This window comes from Suricata suricatta, chromosome 3 (genome assembly GCF_006229205.1).
Source record: "Suricata suricatta isolate VVHF042 chromosome 3, meerkat_22Aug2017_6uvM2_HiC, whole genome shotgun sequence".
Taxonomy (NCBI): domain Eukaryota; kingdom Metazoa; phylum Chordata; class Mammalia; order Carnivora; family Herpestidae; genus Suricata; species Suricata suricatta.
The window spans coordinates 149346336-149372055 of NC_043702.1; the positions used below are offsets into that span (position 1 = coordinate 149346336).

At 49.4% G+C, this 25720-nt stretch overlaps 1 protein-coding gene across 9 annotated transcripts in view; it reads left to right on the top strand.

Moving 5' to 3' along the window:
- The first annotated feature begins 7901 nt into the window (after window positions 1–7901).
- ATP2B4 (ATPase plasma membrane Ca2+ transporting 4) overlaps window positions 7902–25720 on the top strand; it is an 89555-nt gene continuing 71736 nt past the window's right edge. For 8 of the 9 annotated variants that reach the window (XM_029935522.1, XM_029935514.1, XM_029935518.1 and 5 more), the window contains exon 1: window positions 7902–8321. The gene's annotated coding sequence lies outside the window, so the exon portion shown is untranslated. Of the gene's footprint in view, window positions 8322–9112; window positions 9172–25720 lie in introns of those variants that run through there. The other variant, XM_029935515.1, reaches the window with a different exon arrangement.

Consider the following 25720-nt stretch of genomic DNA (forward strand, 5'->3'; position numbering starts at 1 on the left):
GGACCTAGGAAATGGGGTAAAACCATAAACAATTCCTGTCTGGCCCGGGGCCAGGACGGATCCTGGCAGTCGGCTTTTCTTTGATCTTCATTTGAAATTTAATGAGCACTTAAGGCATTGCTGACACTCTAATTAGGATTAAAAATTAAATTCAGAAGTCATCACTTGTTCCCTTCCTTCCACACTCATTCCCTCAGCTCTGTTGAGCACAACCATTAACCAAAAACTATTTTTAAATTTGCTGTACACTAATTTGCCATACACTGAAACAAATGAGCGACACATATTTTGTTAGAAAGACAAATCACGAACCAAACTTGAGTTTTAAAAACAAGAATAACAACCAAAACCTAGTTAATGAAAATGAAAGTGAAAAGTGAAATTAAAACCAAACCACTGCAGGGGCACCTGGGTGGCTCATTTGGGTAAGCATCCACGGTTCAGGTCATGATCTGGTGGTCCATGAGTTCGAGCCCCACATCAGGCTCTGTGCTGACAGCTCAGAGCCTGGAGCCTGCTTCAGATTCTGCATCTCCCTCTCTCTCTGCCCCTCCCCCGCTCATGCTCTGTCTCTCAAAAGTAAATAAATGTTAAAAAAAATAAATTAAAACAAACAAAAACCAAACCATCACAGCTTCCAAAACAACTGAACCAGAATAAAATAGGAAGAGTAAAATACACTCCCAAGTAAATCACACTGATCCTGCATGTCATCAAAGGCCCTGGATTCAAAAGTTGCTCCTGGCCCTCCTCTCTGAGGGCTCAGGCTTTCCCACATCCAATTCTGCATTCCTTCATTTCCCAGGATGTCCCAGACGTCCCAGATGTGCTAAATCACTGGGGACGAGCCATAAGGGAGATGGTCCCTTTGGTCCAGGAGCATATGGTCCAACAGAGAGATTTTCCATCTGCAAACACACTCCAGCTGCCCAGCTCCCGTGCCTTCCCCATCATCAACACTGCTCTGCCTGAGATCACAGTAAAATGGAACTCTGGCACCACCACCCCCAACCTCGTTATGGCCAGACACCAAAACCCCAACAAACAAAAGTTGAGCCACAAAGACCTCTATGGTGACAGAGATCTGTGATCCTCTGAGACCAGCTCCTCCAAGCCAGCAAAGAAAGAGTGCTGTGATTTAATTCTGCATCACACCCTTGCAGATTCAGGCGCCAAGCTTTCTAATGAGCTCAGTGAAGGCTGCCCCATCCAGTCCTCTCCACAGGAATTGCAGGAAGTGGGAAAAATGAAATTGCTGCTTGTCGAGAGCAGATGACCACCCACACTCAGCAAGGGGGTAGACTAGAAGCCGGGCCTCCTGGGGACGACCCAGCAAGGTTCCTGCAGCGGAAAAATGGCCCGGCTTCCTGCTAAGACAGCTGCTGAGATTTGCTCCTCTCTCATAAAAATACAGCCAGGACTGTCCATCCTTTGCCTCCCTGGGGCCCTCCCAGTTGAAGTCACTATTGCCTTCCAGGGGCAGAGTCCTCCCTATCTCTTTCCTGAAGCAACCCTCACCACAGACCTGAGAGTTAGCTGTTTGATTACACTATGGCGGAGCGGGGGGAACCCTGGCTGTCTTCTTACCGAGTTGCAACCTCCTTTTATCTCCTATCATCTTGGTCCAGGCCAATATTAAGGACTTCTGTCTTGATCTGCCTGACTTTCTTACTCCCAGTCCCTAAGGGGGCATGTTTGTCCCCAAGCCTTTAGGCCCAACCTGCAGCTACATTCCTTTCCCAAGCTCTGTCTTCCTGAATCCAGTTTCCTCCCCTTGCCCTGGGTTATGTATGACAAGGACTAGGGGCATGGGGCGGATGCTCCCTGCCTTCAGCCTTCACCAGACTCCTCTGCAGGGGAACAGGAAGACAGACACTGGCAAGAATTTCAAAGTCCAACTGGATCCCTAAGAACTGTAAGAAGCTATCCCCCAAAAGCTCCAGCCCCTCTTCAGCTTCTCCCTCACTAGGCTCTCTTGGGATTTTTCACCTAGATCCAAGTTTTAGACAGAATCACACAGCATTTTGTTGTTATCTATTTTATGTGTTTCCACAACTAGATCAGAGGCTTCTAGAAGACAGGGACTATGTTATATACCTATGTTATATGAAACTGCCCAGGATTGCCCTGGGCATGGGTCACCCCTGCCTGTCTCCTAGGCTTCCAATCTACCTTCCACACTTCTGCCGCAGTGAGCTGGCTCAATGCAGACCTGGAGAGGCCACTCAGGGCCCTCAGGAGTCCAGCCCCAGCCCATCTCCCCAGCCTCCACTCCGTTCTTCCCACCTCCGTACCCTTGCTCACACCATTACCCTTAAGGCTTCACCCCTCCCACCCATCCAAAACAGATTAAAGCTTACTCTTCAGGGGCGCCTGGGTGGCTCAGTCGTTTGAGCTTCCAACTTCGGCCCAGGTCGTGATCTCACAGTTCGTGGGTTTGAGCCCCACATCAGGCTCTATGCTGACAACTAGCTCAGAGCCTGGAGCCTGCTTCCGATTCTGTGTGTCCCTCTCTCTCTCTGCCCCTCCCCTGCTCATGATATGTCTCTCTCTGTCTCTCAAAAATAAATAAATGTTAAAAAAAATTAAAGCTTACTCTTCAATATTTTTCAGGCACCTCCAAATACTGTCTCCTTTCTAGAGCCTTCTAACATTCCTGTCGGAAGGAGTCACTCCTGGAGTTTCCATGGAGGTGTGGTCGTCTCCCCCACCAACCCCATCCACAGTTGCTCTTCCCACGATCTCAGTTACCCACGATCAACCACAGTCTGGGAACAGATGATCCTTTCTCCGATGTTTCATCAGAAGGTCAACAGCGGCCTGACACCATGTCACAGCACCTATGTCATCCATCCGCCTTCATCTCATCACAGAGACGTTTTATCGCCTCACATCAACACTAGAAGAGTAACTACAGTACATTATGATATTTTGAGTAAGAGGGGCGCCTGGGTGGCTCAGTCGGTTAAGCGTCCGACTTCAGCTCAGGCCATGATCTCCGGGTTTGTGAGTTCAAGCCCCACATGGAGCTCTGTGCTGACAGCTCAGAGCCTGGAGCCTGCTCAGATCCTGTGTCTCCCTCTCTCTCTGTCCCTCCCCCACTCATGCTCTGTCTTTCTCTCAAAAATAAATAAACATAAAAATTTTGTATTTTATTTATTTATTTTAAAAATATAATTTATTGTCAAACTGGCTAACATACAGTGTATACAGTGTGCTTTTGGTTTTGGAGGAAGATTCCCATGATTCATCACTTACATACAACACCCAGTGCTCATCCCAACAACAAAAAAAATTTCTTTAAAGGTATTTTGACAGAGAGACCATGTTCTCATAATTTTTATTACTGTATATTGTTGTAATTGTTCTGTTTTGTTATCAGTTACTTCCGTTCATCTCTTACTGTGCCTAATTTATAAATTAAACTTTATCATGGGTATATATGTAGGTACATATAGGAAAATACATAGTGTATATAGGCTTCAGTACTATTCAGTTTCAGGCATCCCCTGGGGGTCTTGGAATGTATCTCCCAATCATAAGGGGGGACTACTGTATTTTCACACTTCACTTTTTATCTTTTAATGTTTTTTTTAAGTTTTTATTTATTTGTTTTTGAGAGAGAAAGCATGAGTGGGGAAGGAACAGGAAGAGAGACAGACAGAGGATTGAAAGCAGGCTCTGTGCAAACAGCAGAGAGCCCCTGTTCTGAGCCCAAGGCAGATGCCTAACTACCTGAGCCAACTAGGTGCCACCATACCTCATCTTTTTTTATGTACTACCTAGCACATAGCAAGCACTCAATAAATATATATGTTTCAAAGAATCACTATAATGCCTTCCATTATGGTTACTTATGCTATGAATATATCTTTTTCCTCCATTAAACAATAAGCTTTATTATCTCTGTATATTTTGTCTGAGCCCAATGGATGTTGAAGCAGTAGATATTCAAGAAATGCATACTGAATTTAACAGTAGGTATTCAGTAATGAATAGAATGAATGAATAAAATTCACTGAAATGAGTGTACCTAAATGGTAGGTACCAGCTCAAAAAGTTTCTATAGAACTTTCCTTCCCTCCTTCCTTCCTTCCTTTATTTATTGAGAGGGAGAAAGAGCATGTGTGCAAGTGGAAAGGGCCAGAGCAGGGAGAGAGGGAGAGAATCCTAAGCAGGCTCTATACCCAGCATAGAGCCAGACTTGGGGCTTGATCTCACAACCGTGAGATCATGACCTGAGCCGAAATCAAGAGTCAGACACTTACCTGACTGAGCCACCCAGGTGCCCCTACATTACTTTCTATATAACTTAATACAAGGGACCAAAAAAACCAATTTGGTGTAGCCTATGCATGCATAATGAGTCATGTAACTAACTCATTTGTAGGAAGAGCGAGGGCACAGTAGGATATGAGGTACAGTTGACTCAAATCCTGCCAGGACTCACTCTTCACCTTTCCTCTTGGCCTCTCTCCTCACATAAGCTTTATTCTTTCCCACTGGCAGCCTTCTCCCATGTGCGGGAAACATGACCGCTGATAATTCTGGAGCCTCACTCCTCACACTGCACACTGCTGGAGGGAAGCAAGACTTGTTTTCTCTGAGGTCTTAAGTCCAAAAATCTCAGTAAAGGATGTAACTGGCTCAGTTTGGGTCAAGTAGTGGTGGGACCTCTAATAAAACGACAGTTCCCATGTTAACGGTGAGGAGAAAGACCGTCTTAAGGAAATGGGTCTGGGTGTGGGGAGGACCGTTGCTGTTCTAGACAGGCAGCCAGCAGATGCCCCCAGGAGGGAGAGATGCAGTTTGCATTCAAGGGAGGTGAGGACAGACAGCAAGTGTGATTTGGGGAACTCAAGATGGCGCTTGCAAGAGGCCAGAGGAGCATATTCTGTTAAACACCTAAGGGAGAGACAAGGTCGAATGCATTTTCTTCAAGTGAGAGGAGGAGTGGGGACAGGGTTCACAGTGATGGCCGCCCTACCACAACTGGCCCACTCTGGGGAAGCCATGGCGTAGCTGAGGAAAGCCAGGCTAAAACAAATGAAGCAGAGAAACTAAGGTCAAGGGGGTGGGTGGATAAAAAAGAAAAAGGGGCTATTCAGAGACTAGGACAGCCAGCCATACACAACAGCCCAATCAGGAACTTTTGGTGGTGGAGGAAGTGCCCTCCCTCTTGCCCTGGTAGGGAGAAGGGGCACGACTCCAGTGTCTTACATTTAGCGGTTATTTTTATGGGTCGATTTATTTTTATCCATTTTAGACCTCAAGTCTGCTGGTGGAAGAAACAAGGCACCGAGGTTTCTTGGTTTCCAGAAAATACAGGTTTCGGTGGCTGGCTCAGCTGTAGACACCAGGCTGTGGCTGCCCTAGAGTCACCTTGACCTACCCTCTCACATCCTTCTCTCCTGCCTACACAAGGGCTGGGGGTTGGAATAGGGCGGAGGGCTCCTCTTCTTCCCACAAGCCCTACCTGGGCAGGGGGAGCACTAGGCTCTGAGAGAAGGGAGGACCTACCTGAAGGCTACCATGGTAGCCATGTTTCTGGTCTGCCCATGAATCCCAGTCAGAGGTGGGAGACACCTTTTTGGTGGCACCTCCCCAACAGAGCCTGTCTCCCTGGGACCCAGAGAGTTTGATGACAGGATCTTGCCTTCAAATGCTAACCTGCTATGAACTGGCTTCAGGTCCCAGCCCCCATTTGCCAGGCAGCCAAAGTAGACTTCTCCTTTAATGGGACCACACATCTGGCCTAAATTGCTACTCCCCCAAGACAAGTTTACTGAACACTTAGACAATGCTTCCACGCACAGCCACTACAGACAAGCTTAAAATACACTTTAATACATTTAAAGCACGATTCTGGAGACCGGCTTTCTCATGATAAAGATGCAACTGACACTCATTGGGCTTTAAAATGTCAAGTTATTGCAATCCAGCAGGGAGCCTGACAAGCCATTAAATCTGAAGCTCTGTTCAGTGGGTTCCTTTTCCTTCTGTTCCCATGTCTTCCCTAAACAGTGATCTGGGCTCTTGGAGATGACATTTTGGTAGGACCTTCCAAACTGTAACAAGGTATGGTCTCTATCCCTGCAGCAGTTCTTCCATGGAAACGCCCTGGAAAGTAGGGTGGGGGTGGGGGCAGAGAAACTGGAGAAGGGCAGGGAGTGAATGAGAACACATCTCACCCTTGGTGTTCTCTAAGTGCCGAAGAGGGTGAAACTTGGGAAAGAAGTCTGTGGATGGTTTCCATTAGAAGGTGACACTAAAGTCCCCTCCATAGCCCTGCAACCTTCCACCAGCTGGGCAGGGGAGGAGAGGCACAGGACTGGCAGGGGAGTATTTTAGACCTGGTTCCCAAGATAGACGGCGAGCACCACATTTGGGAGCTCTAAGTTCTGAGCCCAGTACAACAAGTCTATAAATGTTTCCTTCCTTTTATCTGTTTAAAGTTCCCAAGGTCAGAAATAGGATGCAGACGAGTTACTGAGAAACAGCAGGATAGGAAAATAAAGGGGGCGGGGAGGACCCAAATGCTAGGAAATCGGAGAGGATGCTAACGGGCAGAAGGAACATGGCCCGTAGGAGTGTAATTCACAAGTCTGTTTCTCCATGTGCAAATGGTTTTTCAACTTGGGGCAAGACAGATGCAAAGCAGGACAGGTGCAGCGTGAAGGGCTGTTTAGGATCTAAAAGGCCTTTTCCCAAACCCCTGAAGCTCTGGAAGGTTACCTTCTTCGCTACTCAGTTTACAACTCAAACCTGTGATGTGTAGGTCAGCCTGCCCTCCACAAGCATATGAATATGAACGGGCGGGTGTGCTGAGGTAGGTGTGGGAATATATCGGTCAACACAGATGTGTTATGTGAACCACTTGACGGTGCATGTTTGTACTTGAAAGCCACAAGCAAAATCCAGGCAAAAGCTATGGGTGGTGCTCTTGCACAATGTTGGTGGGGGTGTGGCGGTGGAGGTGTGATGAACAGTTTATAGGCTGTGTATAAGTGTGCATGGACGTCTGAGTGTGTGCAAAGTAAAATGGAAATGTGTGTCCGAGTATGATACAAGCGCAGGAAAGGCTGTGGGCTTTGGAGTCCATCTGACTTGGCTTTGCATCCTGGCTCTGTCATTAATCAGGTGTATAACCTTGGTCCAGCCACTGAGCCTCAATTTCCTCAACTCTGAAATGAGGATAATAATAGGTAACTTCCAAGATTGCTAGGAGTATCAGAAATGATGCCATGTGCTTTAGCCCACATATAGTAGGGCTCAGAAGAGGACAGCTCTTACCAGGCACTGTGGGATGGGCCCTTTGGGCCGTGCAGAGGCAAGAGGGAGCAAAATATGACCCAGGATAGTGTGTGTGAAACCTGGGTGAGGAGCTGTGTACTAAGATTTATGTGCAAGCAAAGCTGTGTACCTGTGTGCATCCAAAGCGATTCCGTCTCCTCCAGGGAGCCCCCATTTCTACAAGGGTTCGGAGGGTGGGGGCCGGTGGCACAATTTTCCGCAGACACCTTGGGTTTCTGGGTCTAAGTGAGTTAAGAGGTTGAGAGGCCCGGTAGGAGCTTCAGGAAGCCAACCGCCAGCAGAAGCTTCCTTTTTTCCCTCCACCCAGCAACGGTTGAACACTTGAATACCGCCACCCACATCCACTCCCCACCTCCAACCCCCCACCCTACTTTCTTTCCCACAAGCGACATCAAGGGCGGGGTGGAAACCCGAGAGAAGAGAGGATTCCTTCCCTCCATTTCCCCATTCCGCCTTAAGACAAACCAGGAAGCAGCTGCAGTTCCAAATCGGGCCACCTTAACAGTAGAGTAATGGCCTGGCCTCTAGCCAAGCCCCACCTCCGTTCCAGCTCTCGCTCCTCCCCCTTCTCCTCCCGCACTGCTCCGGGAGAGCTGGTGAGCTAGAGTCTGGCCCGAGTTGGCTGGAGCTGTTGCCATGACAAGCATTTTCTTAAGAAAGCTCTGCTGTTGAGACCGTCCAAAGCTGGGGTTTGAGGAGGGGAGCACGAACTTCCTGGGAAAGGATCCCTCCGAAGAGAGCAAGGCCAGAGACCCCCGTCCAGCTCCCCTGCACCCATTTTCTTCCAGGAACCTGAGAGGTCCTTCCTTTTGGGAGGGTTGGGGGTGGAGACCCAGCCCACTCCCTGGACGTAGCCGGAAAGGCAAGAGAGCAAAGCCAGCATCTCTATCTAGCGTGGTTGCCACACTGGGGGGACCGGTGGGTGGTCACCCCCACCCCACCCCGTCCATGGAAATCCGGAGGGAGAGTCCCGCTTCGAGAAGCCTGGATCTTTGCTAGAAAGAGAGGTAGGCTTGCAGAGAATGAATTGACTCGCGATTTGCAAACTTTGTTTCTTTCTTTGCTCTCAGTGGCTTCTAAAACTCCCCCAGTTTCCTCTTCCTAGCGTGTTTTTTTTGCGACTGGGTTTGGAGTGTGTTTGTGTGTGTATGTGTGTGTGTGCGCGCGCGCACACAGATTTGTCAAATACTGTGTTTCCTAGATTCCGTTCTGAGAAACCATATAATCAAACAAGTGATTTCTTTCTCTTTTCCTAGTTTTTGTCATTCCTGGGCCGTGGGGGTAGGGAAATGGAGGGACTGTCTTTTTCACACCCAAAGTGAGCTTTTGGAAAAAGCACTTATTTCCCCTCATCCGTTCCTGCCCTCCCCCTTGGCTTGGGAATGAGACGCAGAATGGAAAACTGTTGCAAAAATATTTTCCGCGTCTGTTCCCTTTCTCCAAAGCCCCAAAGAGAGATGGAAAAAAAAAAAAACCGTGTAAGAAATTTTCAACAGGAAGGAGGGGTTGCGGCGGGGACTGGGAGAGGGGCTCAGTGGGGGGTGGGCGGAGGTAGGAGCTGGAGGGGAGTGGGGTAGGGAAGTGCACAAATTAAATTTCTTTAGCTTTGTAGAGAAACCTCAGCAGTTTCTCTGCCGCTTGCAAAACATCCTCAGACTTTCACGTCTATAATTAGCTGTGGAAAAAGCTGGGAGTTCCCTCGCCCCGCTGTTGTTGAGTGTGCGCCGAGCGTCAAGAACCAACTGTATGAGTGTCTCTGAGGGCACCGCCCCACACCTCTCGGGTCCCAGAGGAGAGGACGGAGCAGGGGGCGTAGTTGGAAAGTTTGCAGATCCAAGGCCGGTGTCTGTGGGGCCGGTGAGCGTTGGGCGGCCGGGGGTTGGTCGCCGGCATCCTTGGGAGGGTCCCTGAGCGTCCTGGGCCACTGTGCCCTTGCAGAAGAGCTGGCAATGAAGGCTGGGATGGTGGCTCTTGCTCTCCTGCACCCGCTCGCTCCCTCGCATACTTGGCTGGCTCTTGGGGTGGAGGAGGCCGGCTGGCACCCTCCCCGAAGCGAGGCCCGCCTCACCACTCCCCCAGGTCTGCGAAGGACCCACCGCTCCGCTCCAGCTGCGGGGGTGGAGGGACCGCGGGAGTGGCCTGCGCATCCCGGGAGCGAGTGGGCACGCTGCTGGCCAGAGGCGCCTCCCCCGGGCATTCCTGCCGGACTTAGAACAACTTGCAGACGCGGTGTCGGCGCCGGCTGGCCTGGTAGGGGGGATGTCAGATGGAGAAATCGCGGGCGCGCTTACTGACGCGGCGGGGGAGGGGAAGTGAATCCCAGGCTACAGCGCCATCTCCTCCTCTGGGTGGGGTGTCTGGCAGGGAGGCTGCAGATCCTCTCCCTCCTGGAGCTCCTCCTCCGAGATGCCCCCTTCTCGCCCTCCCTATTCCGAGCCCCTTTCCAGCCCCCTCAGCGCCGGGCCCTCTTTCACTGGAAGAAAGGGAAGAGACCCACCAGGGTCATCCTAGGCTGGGACAGGGTTCTAGGGGTCCGAACGGCTGGAAGAAGCTGGAGCAGCAGGAGGAGGACAGGAGGAATGGTGGCTCTGATGGCTTAGTGAGCCTGGTTGCCTGTTGACTGGGGGTGATGGCATGGGGGACAGGCTCCGGGAGGTGGGTCCTGGACCCCACAGACCAGTGGGGTCAGTCAGGAGTGGAGAGGGAGAGGAAGCACCTGCCCTCTGCCCCAACTGGTTTGGTTGGAGCGGTGGTAAAGGTGGGAGCTTAGAAACTGAAAAGAAGGAAGCAAAGGACTCTTGGAGGAGAGCTTAAATGGGGGCCCAGGAAAACAACAGGACTCAATTTTCATTTTGAGGCGTTGGGATGATTGATCTGACTGCACCCCAAGGCCAGACAGCTTTCCCCCTCCTTGTTTTCGGATCCAGAAGGGAATGAGGCCTTCCCCAGGGGGCGGGGGACCCAAGACGCGATCATGCCCTTGATCTGTAGGGGAGGGGGGGGATCCTTTTTTTTTTTTTGCTGGGGGCCCTGTCCTCCCTGCCACCATCTTGCTGAGGTACCACCCCGAAATCACCCACGACCCCCGCGCGCGCGCCCAGAGTCCCACCATCCCAGCAGTTGGCCTTCCTATTTTCAGTTTTCTGACTAGGGGTAGATTCCGGTGGGTTCGGGAAGGGCTTCTCGCCAAGGAGCAGGTCCCTATTTAGCTCACGCCGAGGCGCCTGCCTACCCCTCCCCCCGCCCGCTGTGGCCTTGAAGTCGCGGGGCGGGGGCGGTGGGGGCACCTCCTCTCGCAGCCCGCCCGGGTTGCACCAAACCCGCGCGGCCCCGGGGCTCGGAGCTGCCGGCGGCCCAGCCCCGTCGCGGCCCCTCCCGCAGCTCGGCTCCGCCCCCTCGGCTCGGCGTTCCTGCGAGTACTTTGCGCGGGAGGCGCCCGGAGCCGCCGAGCCCAAGTTTGCTGCCTCCCGGCCTCCCCGGGAGCGTCCGTCCCCTCCCCGTCAGGCTGCCTCCTCCGTGTGTCCCTGGCTGGATTCAAAGGCAAGTCGAAGGAGGCACGGGCTTAGCCCTGGGACTTCCAGCGCCTAGCACAGTGCCCGGCACGTTATAAGGTGCTGGGGTCAACGTTTGGTGAAGGAAGGAAGTGACATTTGGGGAGAGCCTGGGACTGAGGCCTAGCTTGCCCAGCGGGCTTCGGTTTCCCACCGCACGTTGGAAAGCCTGTAATGGTGGGAGGGCGTGGCTGAGTCAGATTTGTCTGATTTCTGTGATCTTTGGTGTCTGAAGAAAAGTCAAACTGGGAACGCCCAGGTATAAGGGCAGAAGCCCAGCAGGTAGTTGCCCAAGGCATGAGTGCTGGAAGAAGTGAAGTGGTGTGGAGGGGGCCGTGGAGGTCCCCGAGCAATCATAGGAGAGCCTCACTCTTTCCCAGCATCCTTGGCTGGAGGGTGTTCAGCGGAAGAGGGGTGCAGGGGCTGCTTGGCCCAGCCCTGACTCAGCTGCCCCTTGTCAGCAACTCAACATTCCACAGGCAGCTGCCTCTGTTGAAGAATTGAATTTCTCCCGGTAATCCTCATGGTCCCCTTTTCTCTTTTTCGTCTATGTTCTTGGCCTTGGACCCAGCACCCAAAGACATGGGATAAGCCCTGCCCATTTAGGGCCTTCCAGATCCAGGAAAGATGTTCCTTCTGGCTCTCCAGGACCTAAGAGTCATGTTTGGCTCAGGTTGACCCAGGTGTTTGGTTGGACCTTGAAGAAAAATGCCCTACCCTGGGCTTCACTGCCCTCTGTGGAGGAATTCTCCCAGCCCTTTGATGTGATTCCCCCAGCCAACCCCTCAGACAGGACTCCCTTCCCAGCCCAGTTCCCTGCGCCTCGGACTTGCATTCATTCCTGTCATCCCAGTTGGTACTTGGTCAGACGGGGATGACTTCCTTTCCCCGCTCATTTCCCCTTTCTGCAGAGTGGGTCATGGAAATAAAGCAGGTTCTAGAGCTGGAGTCCCCAGGGCTGGTGTGGAATGTTTTGCGCCTTCCTCTTCCAACATCTCTTTGTCTCCTCTTTCCTCTTTCCCATGTATGAGCCAGTCTTGTTCCACTGACTTAACTTCCTCTGCACATGTTCAAAGAGAAATGACAGGGAATTTTGAATTCTGCCTCCACCTGAAGCCAGTTCTCTGTGTTCAGGCCACAGGATTGTGGGTTGGAGAGGGAAACCAGGCAGGATCCAGTTAGGACCAGAGCCAAGGGCTCCCCAGTTGGCACAGGAGCAGCGCAAGAGGAGTTGGAACCATTATGTGTCGGGGAGGGGAGTGGAGGGTGGATAGTGCAGAGGCCAAAGGAGAGAAAAGGGAGGTGAGAACTTAGATGACCAAGGGCCAGGGATCCCTCCTCTCTTCTGCCTTCCCCACTCTTGCTTCTCTCTGGTTGAAGTGTTCAGCCCCATCACTTCTCTGTGCTGTGATTTCCCAAGTTAAGTACAGAAATCTCTGGGACCATTCATACACCGGGCGCCTGGGGTGGCTCAGTCGGTTAATCATCTAACTTCAGCTCAGGTCATAATCTCGCTGTTCATGAGTTGGAGCCCCCACATGGAGCTCTGTGCTGACAGCTCGGAGCCTGGAACCTGCTTTGGATTCTGTGTCTCCCTTGCTCTCCACCCCTCCTCCACTCCCATTCTGTCTCTCTCTCACTCTCTCTCAAAAATAAACAAACATTTAAAAAAAAGTCTCTGGGACCATTCTGAAGGATGAACTGGAATGGAATCAGTGAGACCCCTTTGCTCTTGCCTCTGCCAAATCACTAGGACAGGAGGATCTTAAGGCAATGAATGTGTTTACTGGGGGTCGGGGTGGGGGTCAAGGACTCTCAGACCCAGGGAAACTCTCAGCTCAGAACACTAGGTTGCAAAATCAAAGCTAAAAGTGCAAACCAGTACAACTCCTACAGAGGGCAAGCTAACAATATCTAACAAAACAACATATGCGTTTACCCAGCCATCCTACTTCTAGGAACTTATCCAGAAAGTGCACATTCGCAGATACAAAAAGACATATGCACAAGGTGATTCTTTAAGGCATATTTGTAACAGGGAAGGAAATCATTGGAAACTACCCAATACCCATCTTCAACAGACTGGTTGAATGAACAGCAGTACCTCCACACAATGGAGTACTATGCAGCCAAAAAAAAGAGTAGGAGCCCTATGAATTTACATGCTGTGATTTCTAGGATATGCTATTTTTAAAAAATATTTATTTATTAATCTATTTATTTTAAGAGAGAGAGGCAAGGGTGCCTGGGTGGCTCAGTTGGTTAAGCCTCCAACTTTGGCTCAGGTCAGATCTCACGTTCGTGGGTTTGAGCCCCACATCGGGCTCTGTGCTGACGGCTAGCTCAGAGCCTGGAGCCTGTTTCTGGTTCTGTGTCTCCTTCTCTCTCTGCCCCTCCCCGTCTCATGTTCTGTCTCTCTCTGTATCAAAAATAAATAAAACATTAAAAAAAATTTTTTTAAAAAGAGAGAGAGGCAGAGAGAATCCCAGGAAGGCCCCATGCTGTCAGCACACAACCCAACGCAGGGCTTGAGCCCACAAACTGAAATTATGACCTGAATGAAAATCAGGAGTCAGACACTTACCTGACTGAGCCACTCAGGCACCCCTGTAGGATATGTTGTTAAATGAAAACTGCCAAAAAGTGTGTGTTTATATATAAACATATATATATATACACATATATATACGTATATATATGTATATATATATATAGTATGCCGCCCCTGGGTTGAGAAACAGGAGAAATAAGAATACTTTTTGCAAACACACACAAAGGAAAACCCAGAAATTAATTTAAATGGTTACCTGTAAGGTCAATGGGAACAGGATAGGGGAGTTAGAGACGGGAATGAAACTTTACTAATTACACTTTTTTAAAGTTTTGACTTTTGAACCAGATAAATATTTTGCCCAGTTAAATAGATCCAAAAGAAAGAAAAAAGCAAACCCTAAAGCCGACCACAGTGGAAACAATGAACCTAACTGAATATCAATGTGATTACTCTACAAAGAAAATAATTAATTCAAGTAATTTTTGAGTTTAATGCCTTGACTCTTAGTGGAATGTATAGAATTACAAAAAATCTTGAACTTTTACTCAATTGTGTTATTGGTCATGGTGTTGGTCTCATAAATTGGAAACAATCTTTTGTTTATTGTAGGCTAGATTAGGATGAGTATATTGACATCTCTGGAAATCAGGCTTTTGATAAGGAATAAGAGAGAAAAATATGGAAGAGGGAAGGTGAGGCAGAACCCTGTGATTCTTGTATATCTCCTAGGTCTGTTACTGGAAGCGTCTGGAAGCACTGCTACCCAGTAGAACAGAACACACTTCACGCCTAGATGTTTATTTCTAAATACCACTTCTCCCTAAAAGAAACAGTGCTCCAAGGAGAAATGGCTGATTCTAAATCTGGGACTGAGAAAGTACACCTGAATCACATTATGCCAGAAAGCTAGGCTGTGCTCGTGGCAAAAGGACATGGGAGTTGGTTTCGAGGGACACCCACAGGGCAATTTTGGGACACACTGAACATTGAAAAGAATAATAGTAATAGATTATAAGACACTGAATAAAAGATGTCTATTCTGACAGTGAAAGTGGAGCAGAGAGGGAACACTTTGCACAGAGATGCCAGCTAATGAAATGTGGAGGCAATGACAACTTTAACTTTACCAGTGTGCAGCCCCTCAGACAGCAGCTGTTCAGGCGAGGCTTAAGGTTGATCTCCACGTATCACCTCATGGATTACTTAACTCCTTGCAAAAAGAAAAACCTCTCTTTGCAACGGAGCCACTCAGCACTGACTGCCTTAACCAACTAATCAAACATCGGCAATAGTGGGGCCGCCTGGCATGAGTTCTTCCCGACGTGCTGTACATGCAACCCCATCACCCATTGTCTCGTTAAACATGTCTATGTGGAGTCGAATCATGAGGAGACAAAAGCCAGATCTAGAATGTGAGCCATTCCACATGACGACTGATTGAGACTTCAAAAAAGTGAAGATCATTAAAAGAAGCACTGAAATGATGTGCTTGGGGAGAAGGGCCAGAAGGCAGAAACCAGTCTAGATGTAAAGAAGCTACAGAAACATAGCCAGGGGCGTCTGGGTGGCCTAGTCGGTGAAGTGCCCTACTTCAGCTCAGGTCATGATCTCCCACTTTGCGGGTTCGAACCCTGCATCGGGCTCTGTGCTCACAGCTCAGAACCTGGAGCTTGCTTTGGGCTCTGTGTCTCCCTCTCTCTGCCCCTCCCCTGCTCGCACTCTGTCTCTCTGTCAAAAATAATAAAGATTTAAAAAAAAAAAAAGAAACATAATAGTCGATTGCAATGTGTAAACTTTAACTGGACCTTGGGTCAAAAAAAAAAAAAAAAAAGAAAAGAAAAGACCGTAAGAGACATCCTGGCACAATTGGACAAAGTTTAATACAGATATAAGATGATATGTAATTATTATTAGTTGTTGAAGATGTTGTAGCAGTAATGGTAATGGTTTTGTTGGAGAATATTCTTGTGCTTAGAGATTATGCAAAAGTATTTAGGGGCAAAGGGTTTGTAAGTGATTGTCAAATGGCCCAGCAAAACAAGTATATGTGTGTGCCTAAGTGCGTGCGTACAAAATGTGAACAATCGGGGAATCTCAGTGAAGAATCTGGAGCTGTTCACTGTACTGTTTTTTTCAATGTTTCAGTTTGGGAGTTTTTCTAATACCAAGCTGGAGAGACAAGTCCAGGAAGGACCCCTAGCTTCCGGGACTCCTGACTGACAGCAGCGTCTTTTCTCAGCTCCTCCAGCCCCACACAGTACATGGAGGGGACCTTCTTGACAACGCAGTTTCCCCTGGGAGTCCTCCTTCCCTCCCTGCTGCTGGCAGCATTGGGCTTTCCCTTCCAGGTGGGAGCAGCTGGGCCACAGTGGGCAGGCCAGCTGGGCCAGGGGCTACAGGTGGGAGCCGGCCTTTCTTCATCAGGCTGAGGGCCAGCTGAGGAAGCCTTGGGACTGCAGCCTTCCAGAATCACCCACCTACTTTTCGAGGGGGTGTCCCCAGCAGTAAGAGGAGGAATAGCCCTGAGGCTGTTTCTGACCGAGCTTTTGCATCCCTTCTGAATTCTGTAATTCGGTGATTCTGAAAGAACCCGGCTCTGCCTGCCCCAAGCCCTGATGCTTGGGCTAAGCAGGGCCTTCTGGGCTCCCCTCCCTGGCAGGGACTGTGGACCAGCTGCACTGTCAGTGACCCAGATCACCATACTATCCACCCCCGCCTTCCAGCCTGGTCCCAGCTCTGGAGAGAGATCAGGTTTCCAGGACTGCCATTCTCTCTCTCTCTGCCTCTATTCCCTCCCTGGGAACCCTGGCATGACTCAGGTCTCTTTTCATGCAGGAGAGGGCTATTGATCCCTTAGTCAATTCCCCTTCTGTCTTGCTAGGGAGCCTGTAAGAGCACGAGACAGGAAGTTGAGAGGGGGCAGACAGGGCAGTTTGTTTTCATGTGCTTCTAAGCCCGTCAGCAAAGCATGGGACTGGGAGTCAGAAAACTGGTGATCTGGACTCTTCACTACTGTGTGACCTTGTCTAAGGGGTAATGTCGCTGGGCCTCTGTCTCCTCCACTGTAAAATGAAACCAGGCTTGGATAAAGGCATTTTTGAGTCAAGACTCCTATTCTAAAAAGGGGTAAAATCCTCAATGCTCCAACCAAACTCTTAGAGTCTAGCACAATGTAGTAGTCTGTGGCCAAGTTCATCCTTCTATCCAGGATGACCAGAGGTAGGGAGTCCTAAAGGACTCTGTCTGTAGACAGCCACTCTTGAGGTTTCGGAGTAAGACAGGTCCTCAGATTCCCCACCTTACCTGCCTGGGATGTTCAGTTAAGAAGTGCTTACTCAGTACCTCCCAATGCTAAGATTCTGCTATGTCCTAGGCCAGAAACTAAGAAAGATTGGCTAGAGAGAGATGCAGAGGTCCAAGCCTTGAGGGAGTTTACTATCTTCTAGAGAACATGATTTTCCCAGAATGATTAGATTGAACCACGAACCATATGAAATTGCTACTATGCAATTTACTTTTGACCTACAGAAGCCATTTCATATGGTTCAGCCTCATATTAATATTAGTAGATATTGGAAATCAGTGGCTACAGTCAGCACTGTAGGATAGAGAGATGAGGTTTTCATCTGAACTATGGGTTGGGTTTGGAGCAAGTTGGATAGCTGCTGGGCCAGCCTGTTCTCCCTCTCCATCCAGACTTTTGGCCCTGAAGGTAGACAACACTGGCCAAACCCTTGTCCAGACTCTGGTTGTATTTCCAGCATTAGTGTTTCTGGTTACTGGCCAGGTCAGCTGCCCATGGAGAGAGAGAAGAGTCCTGTCCATCCGTAGTGCACTCCTGTGCCCTGAATGCCCTGCCTCGTATTTTAGGAGCTGAGGGTGGAGGAATGTCAGAAAGGAAGAATTAGGGAGTATCCACTCTACTCTTCCCCCCTTCTGGTGGCAGACTAGAGTAGGATCACACTCAGGAAGCCTCATCTGGCACAGGGGACACATGACCTGATGATGCTGGGGTCTGAAAGATGTGAGTAGGAATGCCGAGGCCAGAATTTAGCAGGGCTCCCCTGGAATTGTTCTCAGAGGAGGTGATTGCCAAACAGAATCTGAAGGAGGAGCGAGGCTAGATGGAGGAGAGCTCAGGGGAGGGGAGGTGGGTTGGGAGGAAGCGCTGAGATGCTGCATCTGGCAGAGGGCAGAGGGCAGAGGACACCGAGCGTCCTGGAGAGGAGGGCGGCTGTCTGTTGCGCCCCCTCCCGCCTGGCCCCCCACTGGAATGCCTCCAGCCTCTGTCTGAGCCGGTACCCGAGAGCTGGCAGCAGGTCTGCATCTGGCCCCGGCAGCAGCCTGCTGCCTGCCCGTTCTCCTGGTGCTTGTGAACCATTAGGATGATTTTTTGATGTTTCCGCCCTGCCGTCTGTACCACAGCTTTCTTCATGGGATGCACTCAGATGACATCTGTTTGCATTGCTAGGACACACAGCTGGCATCCACACTTCTAGGGGCTTTCTGACCTTGACACGGGAGAGGTCAGTTACCAGGCTTTGGCTGAGGGGTGGGGCGCGGGGGCTGTTCATGCTATTGAGCCAGAGCATTGGACAGAGTTGGAAAAACAGTCCAATTTATCCTCTTTGGCAAGTGAGAAACCTAAAACCCGGAGACTTACTTGCCCAAGGACACCAGGCAAGTTTGATAGTTTGAGGCTGAGCCAGAACTAGACCCCACTTCTCCCTACTCTTAACTCCGTGACTGGGCCTCTGACCCCGTCAGTGCAGCACTTGTGACCCAGCTCAACACCCAACTTCCTCACTGCCCAGTCTCTCCACCCAAGTAGCAGGGAGAGGCACCCCTGCCCCTCCAGGGATGGCATGTGGCATGGCAAGGTCGTGTGTTAGAAGCACTTTGGAAGATGCCGGAAACCATAAAAGTGCTGTGCCATGATTGTTATTGCTGCTACCCTTTTTACCAATCAACGTCATTAGGAGTGAGGAAAATGCAGAGGAGGAGCGCTCCTGCACCCCCTCATCGCCGTGTGGCTCCTAATGGAGCTGGGTCTCTTCTCCTGGTACTTTCCACAGCTGCTCCCAGATAGTGGCGCTGGAGCTGGGACAAGCCCGGTGACTGAGAGCAGAAGCAGAAGTCCTGGAAAGGGGTGGGCAGAACCTTCCTCCTGCCTGAGTGTCCCCGGCCCTGCCCTCTTCACAGGGTGGGACTCCTCAGAAAGGTCAAAGGAAGTGTGAAGGGGAAGTGCTCTACGCTCCACATCTCCCTCCACCTTCCTCTAAGCTGGGTTGGCCGTGGATCTCTGATTTGGGAGCTAAGAGGCAGCACCATGGGGCCACTGTAATGTGACAGCACAGGCTAGTTTTACTGCTGATTTTCTTGCCAGAGCCAATCTGTCATTCATTTGCTTGTTCGTTTATTCGTTTGTTCATCCAACAAACATGAAATGAGCACAAACCGTATGCCAGGCACAGTGTGAGGATTTGGGGAGATGTCATGCCCAGGAAGCAGAGTGGCTAAGAATCACCTACTTTCAGCTCAAGGACAAGTGTCCTGAGCCTGGGGGCCCACAGCAAGCCCTGAATGGCACAGTGTTCCAGAGAACTTGAATCCCTGAAGAATAGGGAAAGAAAACCCCTGCCTTTAGAAACATAAGGCCTAGACTCCATATACCATTGAGCTGAGAGGGGCCTTGGAGACCACTGCAGGGCACCACTGTGTTACCAGTGAACCTGTGGCCAGATGGTGAAGGACATGTCCTTGTCCTTTGCCAGAAGAAGTTTCCTGGGCCAAGGGCTGATGCTGAAGCTGGCCATTCATCTAGCCTGGTATATCCGGTCCTTAGGCTGGCATCCCCGTGTTATCTGACTTTGCAATTCCCTGCTTACATCCTAAAACCCCTGAGCCTGATGGGGCAGAGCTGTCCCATTGCTGGGATGCCCAGAAGGGATCTGAATGAAACCCTGGAATGAAAAAGTGAACTTCCCAGAGAAACCATCCAATTTCTCCCCCGCCCCCCATGCTTCTTCTCATTTCTGCCTCCCTACCCTACTTCCCAGAGACAGGGTGGTATCGCAGGATAAAAGAGTGGTTAGATTTGGGTGGTCCATATGACACAGATCTTTACTGACCTTCAATTTTCCCGTCTATAACCTGTATATATTATCACCTTTCCTGATCTACCCGATGGAGTGTTGTGATGGACAAACAAAACAGGGCAGGGAAAGCATTGTATTAACACTAAAGTGCTGGGCTGTGTACGTGCTAGGTGAGTGTAAGTCTTCCTACTCTAGGGCTTCTGCTTGTTCTCCGCCGCTCACTTCTGTTCCTTCTCTCTGCTGTCCAGCCCCTTGACCCCACCAGGGAGCATATCCTTCTCGTCTCTTGCTGCCCACTCCAGACTCTGCTCTTCCAACATCCTCCCTCCTTGCCTAGATCAAGACCTAACACAACACGTGTTGCATCTTAAATAATAATAACAGCAGAAGTGATCATCTGACCTACCATCCATTATGTACTAGATACTAAACTTGGATTCTTGCGTTTAATATTTCCAGCAGGCAATAAAGTCAAGGGTCTTCATTTTACAGCTTAATGAAGACATTCATATAACGTAAGGCTGAGGCCCAACCCTAGTCTAAAACTTATGTAGATTTCCTCTCTCCATTGCCGAGTGAGTGACTGGTTGACAAGAATACAGAGAGATTCAACAGCCTTTATTGAATGTCAACTAAATGGCAGCTGCTTTCACATTATGTCACAACAATCACCTTCTGAGACAGGTATAGGATTCGTCTTTGAGATCCTCTGGTTGCAAGAACAGAAACGCACTTAAAGAAGGAAAAAAAGTGAAAAGGGGCCTTATTAGAAGTTTACAGAGAAATATCACAACACTTAGTGGGAGGGAAATGTAGCCCCTGGGTGGACCGTGCTTTCTCTTCGGGGCTATGCTCATTCTCTTCTCTGCTCCCTTGTTAACCCATCATGGTTTACAGGCTTCCGCCTCCAAATCCATATGACTTTCCCTCTTAGGTCTCTGAGAAGATTAACCCAGTCTCTCAGTCCAAAGAGATGTCAAGAGATACTGATTCCAGCTCAGGTCCTGTATTCACCCCTGCTCCAATTACCTGTGACCTGCTAGGGTGAAGTAGGGACAAATTGAACATGACCACCTAGGCCTCTCCCTTCAACAGGAGCTAAGGGTAGGAGCAGATGTTTCTAGAGGGGACATTCCTTGACCTCAAGTGGTAGATTCAAACCCAATGATGCTCTTCACCAAACCAGACTGTCTCCAGGACATTGTAGAGATGATACCAGCCTTTCATTTTGTGAGTTTTCCCAGAATCTTTGGGTTCACATGGGCCTGAAAAGATAAGATTACCATTTGTGAACGCTGTGATACGCCAGGCATTGAATATACATTATTTTTCATCCTTACAGCATTTCAGCAACATGTTATTGTCCCGGTTTTACAGATAAGAAAGCTAACACCCAGTGAGTTAAGTAGCTTGTCCGGAGATCATCTGGCTTGGATCATCATCCAAGGTTGGGCTAATCTTTGACCCAGGACTGTCAGACCCCAAGACTCATGCTTTTTCTATAATGCAACCCTGCCTTACCCAAAAAAAAGGACTATTTTACTTTGATTCATCTGGAAGGTACACGCTATGAGGACAAGGTTCTTCATCTCTTTGCTCGCTGATGTTTCTCAAGAAGCTAGAGTAGTACCTGGCCCTGTAGTAAGTTCTCAGTAAAAAAACTGTTGAGTAGATTTTGCTTTGGTATCTTCTGTACTCCTGGGCTTCCCATGGTCAGAGGGAAAAAGGAATATTATAATCCTTGGAGAATAGTCCACTGAAATAAACAGGGGTGACCTGCTGAGTACGCCTCAGATCCCCACTCAATTCTCAGTCTACTTTGATGGGGGACATTAGGAACAGTCCCTTGATGTGGCGGAGTCCAAAGGAAAGTATGGCCCTTGACCCATCTGTGTTTCCTGTCTGGTACGTCTGACCTAAGACATTTAGTCCTGTGAGGGGAGGAGAGGTCTCCCTGACACTGGAAAATCTACTTCCTAGGACTAGGAAATGGAATGCCAAGGTCCTCCATCACTGGAGAAAAGAATGCTAATTTCTGTTGGGTTTTCAGCACCAGGGGTCAGAGTTTACCAAATCCTGGATCTCTTCCCATGCCTTTCTTGGTAGCTATGCCCTGTGTCCTCAGTTATCTGATCAGCATTCGCAAGCCTGGCAGCATGGGATTCTATAAGAGTGAGGGTTTGGGAGAGTCCAGTGGAACTGGGTACAAGTCCACCTGGGCAACCGTGTGACCATGGACAAGTTATTTGACCTTATGGACTCAATTTTGTCATGTTCCAAGCCCCCTGACACAGCGTAGGTGTTGGCTGAATTTAAATTTTTCCTCTTCTGTTCCTTCATTTCTCTTTCTTCTCCATGGATGCTGCCATGAGCCTGCCTACCTGCTCCCTGCTAACCCTTGGGCTCAGTACATTTATAAAAGGATCAGAGCCCATTATCTCCCAGTAACTGACAGGCCCAGAGGCCCTAACCTCCTGCAACTCTCCACCAAGGGGCCCCCAGGGGCCAACCATGGACTCCATCATTCCCATGACAGGTCACCCTCTGGATGCCAGTTCACAGGTTGTGCTTCATATTCGTACAACACGAATCCTAGAAAATAAGGCAAAATGGCAGCAACCATCTTACATTGTTTGCTCCTGCCCTGCAGTCCTCCCCTAGAAGTTGATGCTCTGAAAGCCAAAGCTGGGAAATCTCTTGTTGATGGAGAGAGCCAGACTAGGTCACAATACTCTGTTTGCTTGTAGAAGCTGTGACCCAAGGATGCCATTACTCTTCGGTCACCTAGGTCAGCTGTCAGCTGCCATTAGAATCGAGCAGGCCACTTGACAAACAGGCAGGAGCATCCGGGTCTGGGAGCTCCCCCTCTCTCCCCAGCACACACCCACACGAAAACTTGAGCTGCGATGAGGTAGCCACTTGGCCAAGGTAATGCATAAAGCAGAACATACCTTCCCTGAGCCAGAAGGGACTTAGCACTGAGTGGCTGGGTTGGGTCCCAGTCCTTGCTTCTGCTGCTTCCTACGGAACCCTTAAGGGTTCCAGGCCCTCTGGGAGTGGGGGGACATTCTCCAGTCCCCTCCCAGTTTGTCAAGGACGCCATCTGGTAAGAGGAGATGCTTTCAGAGGAAGTGAAGGTGTGAATATTAGCTAAGGGTTCATGCGAGCGGGCCTACAGCAGCATGGTTGCCAGGCTGCGTCAGTTGGCCGGTTCTGTGCAGCGTCAGCCGAGCCCACTCACAGCCTGTGAGCTTCTCAGAAGGAGGGCTGCTGCCTTAGTCATCTCTGAACGCCCAGTGTTTAGCACGGCCCGTGGTTCATAGAATGATCCTCGCTAAATGTTGGCTGGCTGGATGAATAACTGAATAACAAATAGAAATTTTTCATTAAACTCGAGTCGAGATCATAGCAAAGTTTACCTTCTTCCTTCCCTGGGTCACCGTCCCTGCTCCACACTCCATCATCTTGTGCGTGAATGCTCACGAAGGCCTCCTCATGACGAGCAGGGCCATGTAGAGGAATGAGTTCTAGATTAGAAGCTGGGAGACCTGGGATTGGAGCCATTCAGGTCGCTCTATTGCTTTTGGGAATCTTAAACATCAGAAGATTTCAAATAGAAATCCATATTGCTTGCTCTGTCTCCAAAGTCAGAGCGCCGAGGACACCGGCCTACCTCTTCCTCATGGCAGCAGTTGTGAGGAGCCGAGGAACTCCCGCCCCATTCAGACAAGTGTTTGCTAGGTTCCTTCTTATTTCTGTGCCTGCCTGGTCCCTTAGGCATTTGAATTTGCAAACCGAGAGTGGGAAAAATGAAGCTTCTAAGCGTGGAGCAAGGGCACCCAGGATGGGGTGACAGCCCCAAGAAGCAGTTCGTGCTTAGCAGAGCTCAGGTGGCAGAGACGGGGGTCGGGAAAGAAGCTTTCTGGAAAGCTGGGTGACTAGTATGTGAAAAGAAACAGTAGCCAGTGCCCCAGGAGACTTTGCTGAGGGACTTGGCCCCTGTGAAACTGTTGAGCCCAGCTGTCCACCACTCCTTTGCCTTTCTCCCCCTCAGACCCACGACTGTGCTGGGAGTACAACTCTGTATAACTCTGTGTCACTGTCCGGCCATGACTTTGAGGTGGGAGGAGGGCTAGGGCTCCATTTTAGACTCTTGACTGGGGTGATGGTTCCCATTCCATTCCTTTCTGCTGTGCAGTCTCCACTAGTGTCTTTGGCACAAAGCGGGGCAGGGCGCACGAGGCCGTCCAGGGTGGCAGATCTATTTGGATGGGTGGAGTGCACCTCCTCCCTTGTCTCCCGGACCATTGTTGTGGACAACTGCACCTCAGAGTTCCCCAGAGCTCCCCCAGTCCATGGCCCCAATCCCAAAGTCCCGCGTCTAACTGGGAATGAACTTGTGGCCCAGGTTAAGTCAGGGCGGTGTCCCAACTGCTCAGTCGTCCTGCCCGAGCCCCAGGCAGCCCTGCCTCTCTGTCACCTCGGGCAGGGAGATCATCCCGTGTCCTCACTCACAGAAGCTTTTCTGTGATTCATACTTTCTGGTTTGTATGCTTTTCTTCAGCTCGTTACCTTTAGTATGATCAATTATTCTGTGGTCTGATCTAGTCTTGTGTGTGTGTGTGTGTGTTTTGTTCTTAAAAACGTCTTTACGTCCTTTCCCCGGTCCTGCGTTACTCATCTTTCCTCATTTGATGCCTTTACCTTTTCATAGGGACAGGACACCCCTCAACTCCGGTTTACACGGCGATTATGCTTGTCCCAGTCATTTGCAATGTAACCGAATGTTTTGGAGGCCTTTTGTGTTTTTCCCAGTATCCTTTAATCCAAATGGTGGATTTTGAGCAAAGTGGTTTTTTATATTTTTGATAGATTCTTCAAGCCCCCAGCCCCAATTCTGAAAGGAATGCATAAAAATCTCATTGCATTTACTGAACATTTACTATATGTCAGGAACCACACCAAATGCTGAAATCACATGACCTCCTTCCCTCCTGAGGACAACTCTGTGAGGAAAGTGTTGTTCTTATTCTTTTCCAGAGAAGAAACTGAGGCTCAGAAAGAGAAAGTATTTTATCTGAGGTCTCACAGCTACTAAGTGGGGGGTGTGAAATTCAAACCATGCCTCTCAGATTCCAGAGTCTGAGCTCTGTACTGCTTCCACAAAAGATCATTCTAGAAAGCTTGGAAAATTCATAAAATTATAAAGGAAAAAATAAGCTGTTTATAGGTCCAGAGATAACCATTAACATTTTGATTTATTCTCTTGTACTCTTTTATATATGTAGATATATACATTTTTAAAAATTGGGAACACATTAAATATTGAATTTTTAAAAGATTTTATTTCTTGTTAAGATTTATTTTTAAGTAATCTCTGCACCCAACGTGGGGCTCGAACCCACAACCCTAAGACCAAGAGTCACATGCTCCACTGACGAGCCAACCAGCCTCCCCTAAATATTGCAGGTTTGATTCTAAATTTTTTCCTACCCAATCCTAACCGTATTGTGACCATTTTCCTACATTGTAAGGAATTGGCCACAACGCAGTCTCAAATAATAGTCCAGGGAATCCAATCATAGTAGGCAACCGGAAGCAAAAAGTCAGTGTGATTTTAGGAGAGAAATAAAGATACGATGTCTGCAGCCTTTTCCTTGAAAGCGGACAGTGTGGAGCCAGCCTGGGTGGGGCGCAGAGGTCTGAACCTGGGGTGAAGACATCAGAGAGGGCAGAAAGCTTGCAACGCTAGAATTGCCTTTGAGAAGTTCTCTCCCTCCCTCTGGGTGTCTGGATCCCACACGGAGGTACAGGCCAACTTGTGTTTGAAGTGAGCGTTAAAGATGCAAAGTAGCTTTTACACAGACTCAGCTAAGGGCCAGGCGTTCCAGAAGAAGATATGGAACACCTTAATTCAAGCCCCCTATAAACCTGGGAGTGGAATTACTCACTAATGGCCCAGAGGCTGGTTCCGCCTGCTGGGTTCTTGTTCTCACACTGGCCTCTGGTTGGAAAGAATTGTGAGGCTTTCCTGCCTTCGTTCTCTTAAATGTATATGTGTGTAAAAGAAACTGGGTAGATTTTATCTGTGGCTAAATAATTTTTTTAAAGAAACTTTTTGTTTCATTGTCCAAGAATAGAGCAGAGAGAGGCACAGAGGAAGGAGGTATGAAGAACAGAAGGCTGTCACCACCCTTAAGATA